The sequence below is a fragment of the Augochlora pura genome, chromosome 3 (genome assembly GCF_028453695.1).
Source record: "Augochlora pura isolate Apur16 chromosome 3, APUR_v2.2.1, whole genome shotgun sequence".
Lineage (NCBI taxonomy): Eukaryota > Metazoa > Arthropoda > Insecta > Hymenoptera > Halictidae > Augochlora > Augochlora pura.
In genome coordinates this window covers 24,104,667-24,122,817 of record NC_135774.1, presented here as the reverse complement: position 1 = coordinate 24,122,817, position 18,151 = coordinate 24,104,667, and the positions used below count along the sequence as shown (strand labels likewise).

General features: G+C 39.6%; 1 protein-coding gene across 1 annotated transcript in view; it reads right to left on the bottom strand.

Annotated features, from left to right (window-relative positions):
* The window catches only part of Sol1 (CUB domain-containing protein Sol1), an 802,928-nt gene that overhangs the window by 381,589 nt on the left and 403,188 nt on the right, over positions 1–18,151 (bottom strand). The window lies entirely within an intron of this gene.

The following is an 18,151-nucleotide window of genomic DNA, read 5'->3' as shown; positions in this document are numbered from 1 at the left end:
CAAATGTTCACGTTTGTTAACTTGACGCGCCGTAATTTTCAAAAAATTGATCGCTCTATTACGAATGTAATCGGACAACATATCGTAAATGTTCGTTTTTGTTGTTAGCCTGACAGGTCGTAGTTTTCAAAAATTTATTCACTGTTGCATGCAAATCGAAATAAATTCTACGCTACATTTATACAGAACATTTTCCGTCGATCGGTATTAAAAATTAAGCGAGCTCTTGGTACCTTAAAAATCTCTCATTGACTAAATAAAAATTAATTCGACGCTAATTTTATAGATAATATCTTTCAACGGTCGGTAATTTTAGAGTCAAAATCATCTCAGCTCTTGGTACCACAAAAAGCTCTTATTGACGGAGCGCTCGCGAACTAAGCGCATAATATGCTTGTTCTTTCTCAACGACGGGGCGCGGAGCGTGCCGTTTTAACCCCTTGTCGTACCATTTTCTTTGCAATTACTATGCTTGCAATCTTTTTGATCGCACTAATTTCTTCGAAGAAAAAGGGATTTTACATTTATCAAAGAGATTAATATTTAATTCTTACTTAAAGGCGCGGATGAACAGATGAACACTCGTACCTATCGACTTATTACTACAAATCTCCGACGCGAGTCCGACTCGTTAAAGTACGGCAAGGGGTTAGGGACGATCGGGGCGAACATTCGCGGCGTGGGGTAGTTCTTTCGCGTACGGGTAAAACGTCATCGCGGGGAAATTGGGAACGCCCCGGTTCGAATTCAGCGACACGGCCGTTTTCGCACGGTATTACGTACTCCACCGAAATAGGAGAAACTTCGTGTCACGTCTTGAGGCTAAGTCTAATGCCTAGATTAAGTACCTACGAAGTTGGCGTAAACTAATGGCTGCAACGAGCTGGACGGTTCCTGTGCTTTATCAGCATCGCGGGAGACGTACCGATACTCGTTCACAGTTTCCCCTCCCCGCGTTCGCCACTCCCCTGCCCCCCATCCCCGCCGCCGCGCCGAGATTTCTAAATAAGGATTAATATTTCGATGGAGACGGCTGGCGACATCCGTTGATTAAGCTTCCTTCATGATTTTAGCGTGTTCCGCCAGGGAGGATTTAAACTTCCGATTACCAGTGAATTTGCCGCAATACCGTAGCACTAAGCTGTTCTACTAATAACTATGCGAGGCGGATGCGCGTGTCTCCTATTCGATCTATTTACGAGGCCTAATCTCTGGTTACGCGTGAATGACATTTTGCTTGAATTTTAAGGGTCGATTTGAGGTTATAGTTCAGCAAAATCTTTGTTCGAATTATCGAAATTTATCGTGACTTGAACGTTCGCCAATTATTATTATTATTAACTTTGACTTAAGCTTGATACGAATAAAATACAGTCGGGAAATTTGAAGGATCTTTAGATTTATTATTAAACATTTTTATGTCGACTAGAACAATTCTAAATTTAGTTATAATTCGGTAAAATGCTTGTTCAAGTTATCTAAATTTATCATGATTTGAGCATCCATGATCTAACAACTATTATCTTTCACTGTCACTATATTTTACAAAACTTGAATTAAGATTTCTACGATTCACGTAAATCAATAACAGACCGATAACAAATATTAATAATCGACTGCTGTCGATCTTTGCGTAATCGTGGCATATAAAAATTTTAAAAATGCAAAAAAACATGCAAATTAACAAAATTTAGTTGGCGAACGTAACTCTCCTTCAATTTCAATTTCTGCAAGATTACATACGAAAACGTGTATTTACACAGAGACCGGGTAATCATTTTTTTAATTAAGTATCAGTACAGTTATTTGCTTGCTTCTACAGTGCTTTATTGCTACCGCTGTAATTTATTTGCGAACAGTCCTTGTTTCTTATACCCCTCATCAGAATGCATCTTTCGTTACGCTCATCACTCCGCGCTCTTTCATATCGTTCTTGTCATTGTTCATTCCAGACAGCACGCGTCAAGTCCTTTGCTAATTCTCTCTTCTTGTCTTTGCGCGTTGCATTTCTTTTGTGGCAGCTCCTTTCTGCCCGTCCGTTCTTTACCGTCTTCCTCTCTCCATCCTGATCTTACGTATCTCCGTCTCTTTCCGCAGCTCCGCACTCGTATTTTACTGCTCGCAGCTTCGATTTTTATTTCCACCACCTTCGTTTCTCCTGAAGCTTAGTTATGCAAGCCCGGCGACATTCAATTCCAATTTCCACTGATTTTTCTTCCACCTTCGTTTCTGTTTCTTCCGCCGCCATGTTTCGAATAAATATAATATTTCACTATTTCATTACGTAGTTGTTTCGTTTTTAATATGGCCCCGAGCCATGGTTACACGACACTTTCTTTTTCTATTCGATTGCTGGATGTACTGTAATCTTTATTCAGAAGTTATTTTATAAAAATCTATAGATGGGAATCTCTCGAGAAATCTTTCGATGGAAATTTTAATTCTGCACCAAGAATCAACTTTTATTAAAATTAATTTTTGAGCGCTCGCAATATCTTGTAATTTGAATCATGTAGTTATCGTTTAAAGTTAAAAATACTACTTCTATTTTATGTTGTGTCATTATCTGTAAACAAAATTGGATTCATACGAAGTATATATTAAGTGATATTTGATTTTTTAAAATTGAAATTAAACGATTTTTACAATTGTCTTAATTTGGAAAGTGTATGTGACTTATCTTGTATAACAAAGTACTTTGTTTGCTTCATTAAAATGGCTGTTTGCTATTCGCACAAGACACGTTCCGAAGACAGTTGCCGAGATCTATAAAAATCGTCTGCAAGTTTTACATATTCCAGCGCAAATATCTTCGACGGACGAAGCAGAATCGGCGAGGAATCTTTTTAAAGCGTACTGGCTCGGTTGAAAGTTTAATAGTATCCTCCTTTGATTGTTCACAGACTTCGATCGTAATACCCTCTGCATCGAAGCACGTCGCGCGCACGTGGAGCACCGGTCTTCCGAGCATCAAATAGTCACCGGAGCCAGCAATATTTAAAGGGGCGACGTCTCAGGTGTAACGCCAGTCAGAATAATCCACGAGCACGGGCCACCGGATGAAAGGTGAGAGACGCGGCCGTCGAAATTTGCCTGGCGAACGCACAATCTAGACGATTTTTCTTGGCGTTAAGTAGCGCGCGGAGCGCGGCGGAAATTTAAGGGGAATGCAAATTCAGATATGGTAGTTCGTGCAACTTATCGACGAAGATATTCTTGGCTCGGTAGTATGCTTGTACAGATTGTGCAAAATACTTTCTAGAGAATTATGAAATACGGTATTATACTGATTGGGTATAACTACGTTTATATTAAATGTAAAATTATATAAATATGATGGTAAAATTGTGAATGCATCATCAAATTGCGAATTTGTATGCGAAATAAAAATTGTCAGCAGCTGTGAACAGATTAATTATTTTTATTAATAATTTAAATGAGACGATATAAATTCTTATATCAATATTCTTTAAATATTAAATTGATATTAAATTCTTTAAATATTGAATAGATATAAAATTCTTTCAATATTAAATAGCTATAAAATTCTTTAAATATTAAATAGATATTAAATTCTTTACATATTAAATAGATATAAAATTCTTTAAAATATAATAGTAAATATATTTACTATTTGCGTGCACGCCACACAATTCTTCTCATAAATGCATAATTATCCACAGCCTCTATATCACAGTAAGAATAAATTTTGAAAACTAGTGAATAATTACCAGAATATTACAGCTGAATCACGGTTATATTTTATACCTATTTTATATTAATTAGAAGTGCAACGAAAATGGTCTGTACGCAACAGATATTTTGATAAGGGCGTTTGCGGCGCCGCAGATATGCCTGTCAGCCTTTATTGGAATCAAAAACGGTAAAATACTCGTTTAAAGTAGGCAAGCAAAACAAACGGCTGTCGATGCCAATTCCATACATTCCAATTTGTCGACGTACGATAGTTACATCGAAATGAAAAACACGATTTCCGTTGTACAGATCGGCAGATTTGTATCTCCACAAAGCTGTGTCATAAAAATCCTATGACAATATTTAGAAAAATATTTGTCACCGCCTTCGAACTCGTGCGTTCTGACATTTCTTGCGAACAGTTTGCAAAATATAATTTGCCAATTTGAAACTTGATAACTGTAGACGATTTGTTCAATTGCCTACATTATATATAAATTTACGAAATATTTTTTGTTCCTCATATATTTCGATTATCAAAAAATAATTATTGGCCGTTGTTTAAAACAGAGAGAGATGCGTAAGATTTTCATCAACTCGCCTATTTTAACCCTTTGCTCTCGAAGTCAGTTTAGTTCTAAATCCAATACAGTTTCTCTGATCTGCAGTATTTTTCTTTTAAATAATTTATTGCATTTTATGAATATGAAATTGAATTTTGTAACTCATACAGCAGATACGATGTTTAAGAGTGTTTTTAAAGATAAATATATATGATAATGTAAAAATTATTTTATGTACAGTTTTGAATGGTTCCTTAGAGTCACCACTCTAGTGCAAAGGGTTAACATCCTTGCAAAAGTAGGGTAAAGCATTTTTCTTATTATAAGAAATGATTTGATATTAGTCCCTAATTTACAGGAAACGAGGGACTGGAGCACAGTCGACTATAATCAAACAAAGCCTACTGACTCCTGCCATTATCATTCCCCCCTATAGTTTCCTCTTAACCTCTTCCACTGTGTTTTCATTCCAGATTTTTTATTATTATTGATTACTCGATTGGTCTTTTCGTATAGTAAAATCTATTATTATTTATATATTTTACTTATATATGACAGCTTCGTGTACGCGCCGCTAGGGGTCGGACGCGCGAGGAACGGCGCCACTGGCGCGGAAGAACTTAGAAAAGTAATTTCTAACCTCCACTGTGCGATATGAAAACTGAGGAGAGCAGGAACGTTAAATTGGCGATTCTCTAATTTTAGGTTAGTATATAAGTTGTAAATAGGGTTAGAGAAAAAGGGGAAAATCGTATAAAAAACTTAATAAACTCTAATTTTAGACGAATCCATTGGCGTTTTCTTAATCCCACACCCAAGTAGAAAAAGAATCGAAAACATATTATATATATTTCTTCATTTATATATTTCTATATGTTACAAGAGATCATCAATTAGTAAAGACTACAATCATGCGAATCAAATGGATCGAAATACCCCTTTGACCCTAGACAGAAATTGCGCCATCTTTACATAATCTGCCAGTAATTCCGTCAAAGAAAAGAACCTTTCACGTTTCCGAAAGCTCTAGACAGGTAAAAGTAAACCTAATTTGTCGAAAACTACGACCATGACTCGACAACCGACACAGTAATTGACACACTTGCGCCGGTGCAGCGATGACTGTACAGAGTTCCCGGTAAAAGTGCGGGTAGGAAGCGATCTGACGTTGGGCAGACACGTTGCTTGGCATGTTTTTAATCGTCCCCCGTGTATCGCTTTAATCACGACGCGTCACTGGCACAATGGGCTTTCATGGGGGTTACACGAAACAAAAAATCGCCGTGGTACACGGACGATGGTTGTATAGGACGGAGGGGAGGGGAGGGGAGTGGAGTGAAACACAACGATGTCAGGCGCCGTAAGTTTTCGGGCGTTTCCACGGGGCGTCCCGGGCAAATTGAAAGGCTCGTTTGTCTTCGTTATTCGCAAACGAGTCGCTTAGTTTATTAGGGGCTCGCTCGCGCACAGTAAATTTCGGGGAGGGGAGGGGAGGGGGGGGCGGGTGAAACGTATAGACGGCCGCGCATCAGTCGGCGGAAAATTCGGCGAATCTCGCGAACTGCGTGTGCCGGTGACAGGGGGCAAAGAGAGACGGGCGGCCGGCCCCGGTTTTGTGCACGAAACGAGCGGTTCATATAAATAATTGATGCGGCAGCGTCATCCAATTAATCGAGGTGTACGTTCGTTGTATAACGCGTCGCTAAACCGAAACAACTGATTTATTCGACGGAGTGTTATTTTCATCGTGGAAGTTAATGAGCGCGTGACGGACGGGCCGACGCCGATAAAAATGATCTCCGACAGGCGATGCGAGTTTCTTGAGCGAAAATACCGAATCGTAAAGCGTACGTTAACAACGATAATTGTGTTTTAGAATGTAGAATTTATATGTTCGTCAGAACACATCGCGACAATGATTTCCGTATGGCGAAAATAAATTTAAAAAATTGTAAAGGGTGTATATTCTTCTCGTATGTTCCACTTTGTAAACGCGAACGGGACTATTCAATTTTATATGTACTGCTCTTTTATATTGAAAAATACTTTCGTGATCGACTAAAACGAATTCAATTAGATTCGTACTTCGATCAATAGATGGCATTTAATTTCAATATGTAAAAATTAATAAAGGAAATGAATTTCTATTTTTACTAGTGATTGCATTGTTCAAAGTACTGTACTTAGGTACTCACATACTATAGCACTTATGCGTCCAAATAAATTGCGCAGAACTCTTTCCTGTACATTGAAATGCAATTACAAAATGACCCGATTTCAAACAAGCGATACTAATATAATAAAAGCAAGAATATTATAATAAAAACAATAATAATATAATACAAGTAATAATAAAATAATTACAGCAACAGAGTGAAAATAATGCAAGTTAATGTTCCATCAGGAAGCTGTAATAAACGCCCGCGTTAAATGGCTATATAACTTTAGCGCGATCACAACTTTCGAAATTCCATAATTAAGCAACTATTCCACGCGAACCGCTTCGCACAAACGAACAATGTAACACGTCACATTAGCGAGGACAGTATGGAATGACGGACGAAGACACGGCGGCACCGTGCACGCGATTCCGAACGGGAAAACGAATCGAAGGCGAGAAATGAATTTCGCTTTCTGCGAAGCTTCGTTGCCGGGGTAAATGAAATTTTAGCAATCGTCGGACACACGAGGGGAGCCTCCTCCCACGGCTGTACCGCTTCTGTGTACACGGAACAGAGTCGGCCGGTACCTTATCATCCGTTTACAACTAATCTTAACACGTTCACTGTCTCGTGCATCATACATGATGCACGGGGGGTTCGTTTCTGCCACGTCCCGTGCATCATACGTGATGCACAGTCTTCGTTACGCAGCCGCGCACGCATATACGTTCGTTGAATTCGTAATCTTCATTGTCCGAAGAAGTCGAATCGATATCGCGATCCAACGAAGTTCGACGATTTCGCACCATTTATCGACGCTGGTGGTACGACCTCTTTGATTTATTCATACTTTTATGGTGAACTGTTATTTTTGAGACAATATCGTTGCGGAATTCTTTTATTTTGATGATATGTTTAGAGTTTCCTGTTCGGTAAATGGAGGTTTCAGTGTTACTGTTATCAATTTTTGTTAATTTATTCTTTCTCGATTTGGTTAGGTTGAAGCAAGAATTAAATTAAATTAGATTAGGCTAGAGTAGATTTGATTAGATTATATAAGACAAGATTAAAAAAGATTGGAATAGATTAAATTGAAATAAATACGATTAAATCAGATTAAATTACATTAAATTAGAGTGCAATAGATTGAAATAGATTAAATTAGATTGAAATAGATTAAATTAGATTTAAATAGATTAAATTAGATTAAAGTCGATTAAATAAGGTTAGATTAAATTTAAATTGAATTAAATTGTATCTTAGCATAATTTCTAAACTTGAAATTATTACTGTAACATCGTATTATCATTCGAACAAATACGACAGCTTCCTAACCTAATATCCAAGCAGTTGACGGTCACATCTTGACTAAAATATAATCCAAGATCCTTAATCCACCTGCACACGGTTGCAACAATATCCGCCAAATATATCAGCCAAAAATATGAAAAACAATCACTCAACAAAATCGCATTAATATCGAAAATAAGTAATTATTAACCTGCAGAAAATCAGCTCCTTTCAGATCGGGCTACGTTTGGTCCGCTCGCGTGCAACTGGTTTACATCTCCAGCCAATTCTCGAGGACCACGGTATACACCCCAACCGCAAATTGCCAGCGCGGCGAAAAATTGTCTTCCCGGCGCGCAGAGACGATGGCTGATGGCTGAGTCGTTAGAACAGCGTCTAGCGCGGACGGAGAACAATGTCGAGCTGTCTGAAAGCCGTTGGACGGCTAGACGCGGGGGGCGATTGAAAAGCCGGGTCAGAATGGACCCTGGCAGCACGGTCCAAGGGGTTAATCGATCAGCCGGGAAGAAACGTCGTTCGTCGGCCGGATAATTTAATCGTCGTGACGGATACACGGCGACGCTGATGGCGTACAACGGACGCCGTCGAGGATGTTACGGTGCAAGTACTGTTACGGGGCCATCGATCGTGGCCGATCATGAAGCCAATATCTCATCCTCGCTTGCGGTCTATTAGATTTCCACGGCTTCGAAGGGGTCACCCGGCTTCCCCCCCCCCTCCCCTCTGCCCGTCCTTTCAACCCCATCGCCCCGGAGAAAAAGGCTCGGCGTAAATCGCGACTCTTTCAACGTCAATCCCTGAAAAGCACGCGGGAACGGATCTTATACGTTTCTGACGGACCGCGGCGGTCCGCCGACCTCCGATCTCAGGTTCGCCAGACCCCCGGTGTCCGGGGGAAATCGATAACTTTCCGCCAAATCGGCCGCCGTTGTACACTGCGCGACAAAATGATAGGACATCGCAAAATTTTTCGTGTTTCTCAGAACCAATAACGCATAGAAAGGTTTTGCATGTAGCTGTATAAACAGTGCCTCTTCTTTACTAACACGTGAGAAAACAGCCACTGATTATGCTTTTTTACAGGAATTATATCTGTTTATCTAAAAGACGAGTACGACGAAATGATAGGACACGTGCAGAAAAAAATATGATTTTTATTTAATTTTAATGTTTCGACACATATTTTGTGTATTATTGAAATAAGGATACTATAGCAAAACCTTTCTATACTGCATCTTTAACTGCAGTCGATATGCTGCGCGACGTTGTTGCACCGCGTTTCTGCAACAGTGCGTGACAATCGATTCTGCTGCTGCTGCTGCTGCAGGAGGCGATAATGATGCGAGACGTCCTTGCCAATCATTTTATAACGCGTTTACGGAGGTTGCAGTTTGTCCGGGATGCTGCGTGCTCGTGCAATATTTTTTCCGTTCGGCGCGCTGCGACCCGTAGTTGTTTGATTTAGGTGAACGGAAGCTTGACTTCGAACGGAGTGCATAGATACAGTCGGTGCACGAAGCGTTCGTACAGCTCTTTTATTTTACAGTTTACAGGAACGTACGTTCCGGTGTGTGTTTCAACCTAGTGACCTCGTATAAAGCAATTTTACTCTCGTGAATATTGTTAGCGTTTTTATTTGTTACCAGACCGCGAATTTGACGTGTTTAACACGTTGACCGACGCGCCGGTCAAATACGGATGACACTAATTTCTGATCAATCTTGAAAATTCATTTTTATTATAATATATTGCCATCTGTAATAATCTAATGCCATTCTCTATGATAAATATTAACTTTTTAGTTTCGCTTTAATTAATTAAATTGCTTTAACTATGTGCAAACTTTAGTGGCCGATTAACGACACTGAACGTGTTAAACAAAATAGTCTAGAACAAATAGAAAATAGTAGGGACATTTGAGAAGTTTAAAAATTACAATACGTATTTTTACAATAATTATAATTATAATTATAATTACAGCATCGCTTTTTTCTGTCATTAAATAATTAACTAAGCAACATAACGTTTTGATTTCATAAAACGTGAAGAAATAAATCAAGTAAAATAGCACAGATTATATTATGATTCAATTATTAATAAATTCGGTAGCTTAAAGGGTTACGTCTACCCAAGTACGATCGGTAAATTGGAGACTTTATTTAAAATTCAGTGGAACGTATTAATATTTAATTTCATACTGTTAAAACTTTAGTATTTTTATTAAACGCATTCAGAAACGTTTATACGAAGATATCAGAGAATTGGAAATCCACCGGCGTGGACTTGGCCAAGGTTGAATACCACACGGGATAACGTTCGTAACAATTTGCATCGGTATCATTAATTTTAGAATAGATTTCCATTCATTGGGGTTCGTTCGCTCTATTGTAATATTTGCCTTCGCATCGAATATTTAATCGACTATAGTTGTACGGTTATTGGATTTTGCATTTTTAAATTCTGATCATCCGCATCCGGCGCGTAAACGTTCCGGCGGTTAACGGTGTAAATGTATCCGCAACATTCGCGGGGCGCATAAAAATGTGCATTTATAAAACGAAAACTCGACAGAACGGTGTGTTTTCCTTACAAATATTTCTAATTTGCAAATATTTGCGCGGCAAGTTTCGATCGAAACCAAAAATAATACCACGCTAACGTACGCTGTACGACGCGCTTGCAAACCGAATGAAATAAACAGAAAATCGCTCGTTCGTAATAAAAATAAAACACAATTTTCGTGTAAAAGCTTCGTTCCGACGTTTTCGCTTATTGTCATCGTTATTTGCTAATCGCAAGTACGAACAAAAATTATTAACACTAGAATTGAACTAGAAAACGCGCTTCAACACGATAAATGCGTTTTATAACAATGCCAGGATTGGATTTATTTAAACTTTATATGATTTATATTGCAATATATATACTTCGATAAAGGAGTTAAAAATTTCTCTTAAAAATATTTTTATAATTTCAAGAACTGAAAAATAAAAGATTGAAACCCAGTTATTTTGACCGGTAATTCTCGTATCAGTTATAAAGTAATTTACGCTACCGTCAACTGGCGATCGTACGAAAAATCGCTCGCAGAAAGTTGAGGCGTCCGAAGGCGCGCGCGCGCGGCTTAAACTAAAATCGGTCTCGCTTTGCTTCGCGGTAACTCCGTAAAATTAAATTCAGCATTCAATATTCGAGGTTTTCAAATTACTGAACAAATGAACGCGCGATTGAATGAAAACAATTTTTGCGGCAAACTGGTAACAACCGTTTCCACTTCAACCCTCGCCGGGGCCGCCGTCCCCGCGCGTTCCCCCCTCTCCCTCTCTCTCTCGCCCCCTTACGGTGGTCCGACCGTTTGCCGCGGCAAACATCAATCCGCGGGAAAAAAAGCAGGCCATTGTTTCCTGTAACGCGGCACGTACCGGCGACGCGCGGTGACAATTTCGTTCCATTTTCATCCGAAATTACTCTTTGATTTCCCGCGGCAAGGAAACAAGTTATTTCAGTTAACCGTGGGCGGGGGGTCGGCGCCGGCAGTTCCGCGGGGAAGATGGCGGGCCGGGCCGGGCCGGGCCGATCGGATAAATAAATCCCCGTCGTTAAACTCTTTAAAAGGTTGTTTTAAGGGGGCGAAAAGTTTCGCGGTGAATTTTAACCCCGGAAGCGTTCGCCGAACAAGTGTCTGTAATAGGCTCCTTGTACCGCTTTTTTACCCGCCCGCTGCTGCTTTAGTACCCACTTTATCACGGTGTGGTCGTTTCGTTTCAAGTGGATTATTCTGCATCCGACGCATTGCTGCAGGTGGGGCCGCGCAACGGTTTACAGTACGGGTTATTACGATCAAACCTGATTGTGAAGGATGTTCACGCCACTGGACGCGGCCACTGTGAAGTATTATCCTTATATTTGAGCACGGTATTGTTCTATTAGCTTTATGGCGGACCACGCTTTTGTTTTCGCCGCGGCTCATCCTTTTAACGCTGTCACCGTGAGCCACCCCCCGCGCCGCACGCGGTTTCGAAACATTTTAACACCGACTTCCGACGATTTAGGAATTAACTGGTCGTCCGCCGGCCGTCGACTACGAAAGTTTACGCAATGTTAACTATCTGGACTGGAGCGGTGACGGAGGGGTAACACTCGAGATTGTTGTACGATGTTTTGAATCAATTTACAGATTGTCCAATTTGTTTGTTTTTATGGAAGTATTAAAAATATAATTGTTACGTAGAATATAATATAATTGTTATATAGAATATAATATAATTGTTATATGGAATAGAATATAGTTGTTATATGTAATATAATATAATTGTTATATAGAATGTAATATAATTGTTGTATAGAATATAATATAATTATTATATATATATAATATAATTGTTTTGTTATATACAATATAATATGATAATAGTAAATCAAATTGTTAGAAATAAATTACACTGATAAGTCATTAAATGGACATACTATAGTTCATCCAAAACTATTTTGAATTTAGATTTAAAATAACGTCGTGTGCAAAGGATTAAAATCGTTTGACAAATGCACCTGTTATAGTTGGTCGAAACAAATGTAATTTTTATTTTCAAATCGTCGGAACTATGCAAACTTTTGTCTTGAAAACTATTAACATTTTAGTTATGCCGACGGCGTATATACACGTCATAAGGAATTGACAATTTTATATTTTACAATAAAAATACTTCTCCTACGATTTAGGTCAAAATGCTTATGAAACATATTCATATGCAATTCTAGAACAATTATTATTTTTAAGTATTAAATTGCAAGTGACATTGAATTTATTAACGCAAACATTTCTCGAGTTATTTCTGCTGAAGAAAATTATTTCACATCTCTGATTCTATCAATTATCGTCACTAACATGTTAAATGTAAAAATAGAAAATAGAATGTTTGACCATACTTCTAATTATCGGAAACGTTATAAATTTTTAGACATCGGAAATAATAAATTTATTGGTGAAAGCAATATTATGAAATCAGGAATAAGCAATATGAAAATCATTGGTGACCGTTACTGAAGGTTAGGCGTCCTGCGCAATGTTGTTATTCATTTCCTCAGTCTGTTATTGTCCTCGGAAGTATGTAAACGTGTTTCGTAAGACGGCCCTCGAAAATATTCTGACTAAATTTTTCCGATTCAAGATGGACTTCCATTGATTACTGCTGACCCTTGGTCCACCTGTGGTCACTAGCGGCCATCGTAGTAATCAGTTGTGGTCATTCAAGTGGTAATCAGTGGTCATTAATTCGATGAGGTAGTTAAGTGAGTACTTAATATTGTATACAAGTCAAAATTAATTTTTCCAAGTATTAAATTGCAAGTGACATTGAATTTATTAACGCAAACATTTCTCGAGTTATTTCTGCTGAAAAAAATTATTTCACATCTCTGATTCTATCAATTATTGTCACTAACATGTTAAATGTAAAAATAGAAAATAGAATGCTTGACCATACTTCTAATTATCGGAAACGTTATAAATTTTTAGACATCGGAAATAATAAATTTATTGGTGAAAGCAATATTATGAAATCAGGAATAAGCAATATGCAAATCATTGTTCACCGTTACTGAAAGTTAGGCGTACTGCGCAATGTTGTTCTTCATTTCCTCAGTCTGTTATTGTCCTCGCAAGTATTTAAACGTGTTTCGTAAGACGGCCCTCGAAAATATTCTGACCGTTACTGAAGGTTAGGCGTACTGCGCAATGTTGTTCTTCATTTCCTCAGTCTGTCATTGCCCTCGCAAGTATTTAAACGTGTTTCGTAAGACGGCCCTCGAAAATATTCTGACCGTTACTGAAGGTTAGGCGTCCTGCGCAATGTTGTTTTTCATTTCCTCAGTCTGTCATTGCCCTCGCAAGTATGTAAACGTGTTTCGTAAGACGGTCCTCGAAAATATTCTGACCGTTACTGAAAGTTAGGCGTACTGCGCAATGTTGTTCTTCATTTCCTCAGTCTGTTATTGTCCTCGCAAGTGTCTAAACGTGTTTCGTAAGACGGCCCTCGAAAATATTCTGACTAAATTTTTCCGATTCAAGATGAACTGCGCAATGTTGTTTTTCATTTCCTCAGTCTGTTATTGTCCTCGCAAGTATGTAAACGTGTTTCGTAAGACGGCCCTTGAAAATATTCTGACTAAATTTTTCCGATTCAAGATGGACTTCCATTGATTACTGCTGACCCTTGGTCCACCTGTGGTCACTAGCGGCCATCGTAGTAATCAGTTGTGGTCATCCAAGTGAGTACTTAATATTGTATACAAGTCAAAATTAATTTTTCTAAGTATTAAATTGCAAGTGACATTGAATTTATGCTGAAAAAAATTATTTCACTAGAACTCCTGTTCTTTACAACTACGTGGATGCAAGTGGTGCACGGCTCATGTGTGGACGGAAGCAGAGATCGAGAGGATGGTTGCGGGTTTCTTCGTCGGGATGTCTTCCCGTTGCGGGCTTCTTCGTCGGGATGTCTTCCTGTTCCGGAATTCTAAAGCAGCTGTCTTCTGTCATCAAGTAGTGAGTGAATATTTCAAGATATTATTACGTAGAAATTGTAGTATTTTTTAACGAGTACAGTGACCAAAGGGTTGCCCGGCAATCCTTTGAGTGGTAATATGTTTCTTAGGTAGGTAGGGTCTTTCTGCACGCCGCGATTTCTTTCAATATTTTCAACTATTGCTAATTTTATTTCGAACCTGTCAAAAAATCGGTCTTTCGGATTTCACGCGTTTAACATAAAACGAATGTTGCAAAAATGATATTGGTACATTTGCTGTACCGATATATCGAACAAGTTTATTTCGATTAATCGTATTAGAGATCGCGTGCTGAAAGACGGCCCCCTTTATATAAAATATATTTCTTAAAATTCAAAGTAGAGTCTCACTTTTTCTTGTTCTCATATTTTTATTAAACTTATTCGTACGAATCTTTTGCATTATTATTATCAATTCATTAAACGTATTTGAAGATACTTTGAAATTATTTTTATCAAATCATTTAACGTATTTGAACATTGAAATTATTCCTATGAAATTATTATTATTAATCGTACTTGTTTTTTAATGAATTTCAAGTATCCCTCCCCGGAAACTAATGACACTTTTTAGATAGGATTTTCAGAGATTTGAGGTTCTATGCTCGTTGCTCCAATCCTTTCGAGTGCCCAAGGTTACTCGGAAGGGTGCGAGCAACGGCGCATGGAACGGTATTTAAAAAATTGCGATTGACAATGGTTAGCGTATCGTGCACGACGTAATTTCCACTTGTGCGTGTGTGTGATTAGGTAGTGGATTTTGCGTCGGTTTTTTAAAATTGTAATTACGTTGAATAAAACATATTCCATTCGCGATCCATGTCATGCAACGTGGATCCGTATGGAATATGTATAGAATGTTCATTCGCTATTCTTATTTCGAGAATTGTATACTCTACTTAAGAGATGCTTATTGTAAAATGACTGTCATTAATAGTCGATTAGAGTCGCGAGAAAATAAATTTTAATTTTTATAAAATCGCAATGATCGCTACCATTGTCAGTCGATTTCAGGAACTAACATGTACCATAGTTGTGAATGAATGTGATCATGTTGGGGTGTCAGAGGCGTCCCGGGACGTTCTCCGCAGGTTAGCACCTCAGCGTATGTGTGCCAATCGTGAAGCGAATGTGTTGGTGTGATTGCTTTGCTATTTTTTAAATATAGGATTAGGTAGGTTAGGTAACTTGCCTTAACGTGTGTGTGAACTGTTAGGTAGGGCCGGGACTGACCGTCGTTCTCTTTCGGGTAGGCCGCGATTCGCCCGACGGTCAGTTACCGGTAGGGCTCAAAGGGTTCGATTCGAGCTTTATTCGAACGGTGCATGACGTTCGATGTTATAGCTCGAAATCGATCCTTTGAAAATTCTCTTAGCTTCCGCGGTCGCGAACGCGTACGCGCGGGAATTAGGGCTCTCGAAACGAAACGATACCGGCTCCATTGCACCAGCAGGATTATCGGCTTTTTCCGAAACATTGTTACTTTGTTTCGGAAATCGTTGGTTTTCTACTAGCTGCGGAGCACGTGTAAGGTTCTAGGTTCATCAGGCGATTCGCCGAAGAAAGAAGAGGCTAAATGCCGAAGAGGCCTCTCCAACAAATTGTTGAGAGAGGCCACCCTATTGTCGTTACCACTTTGTCACTGTACTCGTTTGTTAAAATTGTAATTGTAGTTGTAGTAGTAGTAGTAGTAGTATATGGGCAGGCCTCGCCGCCCCAACGATCAGCGCAGATGGGCACGTCCGCGATTTGGAAGTAGCGTTGCGAAATGACCACGCGTTGCTTTAATCAATTTTGAGCAGAGATAAAAATTAGTGTTCTAAATAAAATAGACACGATTTCCATTACTATTGAAATAAATTCTCTAAAGCGTAGCGTTGCGAATGAAATAATCGCGATTTCATCTTGTTTCTTATGCATAGTAACTTTAAATATAGCGTTGCGAATAAATAGAATCTCGCGTTGCTTTGATCAATTTTTAACATTTCTCAAAGTCTATTTGCTTTCGAAAACTTGTCTTTTTGGATCTCTGTTCGTTGAATTAGCGTCGCGTGCATACAATCGCGTTGCAGTAGTTTGCTTTCCGACTTTTCAGACGCCCATGCTGCGCTGCAACGATCGGCTCGGGTGGGCGCATCCGCGACTTGCCATAGCGTTGCGAATTAATCACGCGTTGCTTCAGTCAATTGTTCGAACAGAAATTGAACTTAGCATTGCGCAACTGATCGCGTTCGAACTTGCAAATTTCCTTAAATTTTTCAAAGTCGATAAAGCAGCTGCTTTTAAGAATCAAAGTAACTTTTTGCATTTCTGTTCGTTGTGTTAGTGTTGCGTTTAAATAATCGCGTTGCAAGCAGCTTCACTTTCGTATTTCCAGACGCCCACGCCGACGCCGCAACAATGGACAGGCCTCTCGCCGTCCCAACGAACAGCTCGGATGGGCAAATCGCGATTTTTGCATTAGAGTATTTGTCTTTGAATCAATTTCAAAGTTAGCGTCGCGTAAACGATCACGTTGCGGTAGCTGCATTCGTTTTTCAGGGCCCATGCCGGAGCTGCAACGCTCCGCAATGTGGCATTCGCGATGTTTTCTTAGAGTCGCGAGTCGAATTCGAATTAAAAGTTTTCGTAATAGTAATTAGCGTTGCGATTCAAGTCGCGTTTATCAAAACGAGATAGTCGGAGGCACTTGACCTCGCAGCATAAGACCGTGAAACACCATCTCTGTCTAAAAAAGACAGCGCTACTAGACCTCGGTCTATATCCAGGGCGGCCGGCTCGTAGAATTTTTATTTTGCGAGCTGGAACCACCGTCCTGGACGAAGGGGCGCATCCGTCCTGGCGTTACGACGTCCAGGCGGGTGGGTGGTGCGTAGCGTAGGAATCCGGGGTGGATTCCAAGGGGCTGGGGACAGCCCCTGTCGCTAGGCTATCTCGAAATAATAGCGTTGCGAAGATTCTATTACGCGTAGTTTTAGAGTCGCGAAAATTGCAACGCGTTGCATTAGAGTTTCGAAATAAATGCCACACTGCGGGTAGCCGAACCAAGGATTGCTGCATCGTCGACGGGTTCCTTTTAGCGTTACGTGAAAATAGATCAACGTGCACGGGAGTTCACCATTTCCAATGAAATAAATTAGTATCACGACAAAAAATGCACTGACCGCGTTTGCTTTTATATAGCAATGTCTGTTTCTTAAAATAGTGTTGCGCAAGCACGGTCCATTCGAACAGAAATTGAACTTAGCGTTGCGCAACTGATCGCGTTCGAACTTGCAACCTTAAGTTTTTCAAAGTCGATAAAGCAGCTGCTTTTAAGAATCAAAGTAACTTTTTTGCATTTCTGTTCGTTGTGTTAGTGTTGCGTTTAAATAATCGCGTTGCAAGTAGCTTCACTTTCGTATTTCCAGACGCCCACGCCGACGCCGCAACAATGGACAGGCCTCTCGCCGTCCCAACGAACAGCTCGAATGGGCAAATCGCGATTTTTGCATTAGAGTATTTGTCTTTGAATCAATATCAAAGTTAGCGTCGCGTAAACGATCGCGTTGCAGTAGCTGCATTCGTTTTTCAGGGCCCATGCCGGAGCTGCGACGCACCGCAGCGTGGCATTCGCGATGTTTTCTTAGAGTCGCGAGTCGAATTCGAATTACAAGTTCGCGAAATAGTTATTAGCGATGCGATTTAAATCGCGTTGTCTTAGAGTCGCGAAAATTGCAACGCGTTGCATTAGAGTTACGAAATAAATGCCACGCTGCGGGTAGCCGATCCAAGGATTGCTGCATCGTCGACGAGTTCCTTTTAACGTTGCGTGAAAATAGATCAAAGTGCACGGGAGTTCACCATTTCCAATGAA